This window comes from Microtus ochrogaster, unplaced genomic scaffold, assembly GCF_000317375.1.
Source record: "Microtus ochrogaster isolate Prairie Vole_2 unplaced genomic scaffold, MicOch1.0 UNK43, whole genome shotgun sequence".
Taxonomy (NCBI): Eukaryota; Metazoa; Chordata; class Mammalia; order Rodentia; family Cricetidae; genus Microtus; species Microtus ochrogaster.
Genome location: NW_004949141.1, coordinates 2200405 through 2203053, shown reverse-complemented (window position 1 = coordinate 2203053; position 2649 = coordinate 2200405).

The window sequence follows — 2649 nt, the reverse complement described above, 5'->3', positions numbered from 1 at the left end:
GCTGTGGTGGGCAGGTAGTGGGCAGCCCCCCCGCTGTGGTGGGCAGGTAGTGGGCAGCTGGGCTGCAGGAGTCCAAGCACCAGTCCCAGGAGATGGCCTTAAACTCCCAACCAACGGGACAGGAATCTGAGTTCCAGGGTTGTGTGAGCAAGCCAGCACATGGAGACGCAGCTTGAATGTGCGAGGAAGCATGTGACGTTAGACCGGCAAGTGACAGAAAACCCAGCACGGTTTTAGGTCATAAGGGTTTGCTGCTCCCACACAGCAAAACAGAGGTAGGCAGTGGGTGGGGCTGACTCAGCTGCTCAAGGGATGCTAGCAAGGGTCCAGATGCTCTTTCCTTGTGTGCTGACAGCCCTGTGTGCTGACTCTACGTCCTCGTGCTGTATGAGTTTGCGGCCTTCACAGGACCACTGCAGCTCCAGGCATCGCGCTGCATTCAGGGCAGGAAGAAGAGAGCGATTTTACCAAGTGATCCTTTCTCCTCATAGAGGAATCCTAAACAACCCTGGGCCATTGAGACGGCCCAACTGGTAAAGCATGGGTCGTCACCCAGACCTGACAACGTGAGTGTCTCCCCAGATCCCCCAGAAGGAGAGAAACTGACTCCCAAAAGTTCTCTGACCTCCACACTTCTGCCATAGTACTCTGTCCCCACCCGTGATAACGATCATAATCATAACACTTCAACTAAAGATGTAAAAGCCTTTAATGTCCTAGTTTGAAAGATCTAGTAAACTGAGCAAAAATGAAGGAAGAAAAGAGGAAAGAAGGAAAGAAGGGAGCTGGAGAGATGGCTCAGCTGTTAAGAGCATTGACTGCTCTTCCAGAGGTCCTGAGTTCAATTCCCAGCAACCACACAGTGGCTCAAACCATCCGTAATGAGATCTGGTGCCCTCTTTTGGCCTGCAGGCACACATGTAGGCAGAACACTGTATACTAACTAAATAATGTTTAAAAAAAAAAAAAAAGGAAGGAAGGAAGAGGGGCAGGGACAGCCCCCCCCCCTCCTTTTGACCTCAGGGCTAGCCCTCCCACCTGCCTTAGGCATTGGTGGGCAGATGGGGGTTGGGGAGCCAGGCCCCTGCTGCCACATGACAGATGAGTAACAGGGACAGGTCTCCCATGCTCACAACTTCTGGACTGGCTCACCCACACCTCACATTACCATAATGTCAAAAACAAAAACAAGGGGCTGGAGAGATGGCTTAAAGGTTGAGAGCACTGGCTGCTCCCCCAGAAGACCCAGTTCAATTTCCAGTACCCATATGGCAGCTCACAACTCCAGCTCCAGGGGCTTTGACACCCTCACACAGACAAGCATGCAGGCAAAATGTCAATGCACATAAAATAAATACACCTTTAAAAAAAGAGTCTTTGGAATGGCTCAGTGTGCACAGCACTGAGTGCAGGACCCGCTTGAAGAGCATGAGCCAGACAACCCCAGAACCCACTGAAGGCAGAGGCGGCAAACCAGCTCTGAAGAACCATCCTCTGACTCCATGCATGCCGTGGAAAAACACACACATCTCCATACCCACATCACACATACACACACACCACACACCTCCACACCTACATCACACACACAACAACAACAACAACCACAATCCAATGAGCATTTGGGGCACAGGTGTAAGATATGTGCCTAGGGACAAAGAACTGAAGGCATTTTATAGAAGATGGTGAGGCCAAGGGGGCTGCAAGGGGCCAGTTGCTTTCTCTGTGTTATTTAAACTTTCTGTGATGGGAGGAAGATTGAGACAAAAATTATCCATCTTTCTGACCAGGTGTAGTGATGCACATTTTTAATCCCAGCACTTGGAGACAGAGGCAGGGGGATCCCCATGAGTTTGAGGCCAGCCTAGTCTAAATAGTGAGTTTCAGGACAGCCAAGGCTACACAGTGAAACCCTGTCTCAAGAACCTAAATAAATAAATAAATAAATATCCATCTTCCAAGCCCCAGTTCAAAGGTCACTTCCTCCAGGAAACCCATTCTGCTTTCTCTAAGTGTCTTTTCTTAAGCTCATATTTCCTTGGCCTTGTGCTCTCTCAGGGCTGTGATTATTTCTTACCCAGGATATGTAGCAGGTTTCCAAAAACCCAGACTGAGAACTTTATAATGGGGGAGTTCAGAGAGCAGAGATATGATCCGTCAGAGCTGGGCCTGGGATCTCAACCAGAAGCCTAAGATAGCAGCAGTGATAGGGCTGGGGAAATGGGAACACACGAAGGACATGGACCCCGCAGGCTCTTCCAGATGTTTAGACTGTATCACTCACAAGTGATGCAGGTATGTAGACACGCTCGCTGAAGAAAGCAGTAGAGTAGCTCAGAGCAAGCCCCCTGAATTCCTAGTCAGTCCCCCTCCTCTCCCTCAGGATTGCTGGTTTTCCAGCAGACTCCTGAAACATCATCAATGCTTATGCGAACTTAGTGTAGGTTGGGGTTTTTGAGACAGGGTCTCCTGTAACTCAGGCTGGTTTGAACTCACCCTCTAGCCAAGGATGACCTTGAACTCCGGATCCTCCTGCTTGGCTCCTGCCTACTGGATTAGAGGGCACGACACCGCGCCTAATGTGCAAACACAGGTTTGAAGTCTCACGTCTCCTTCACCTCAGCAGAACTGCTGTTCACTGCTTGGTTT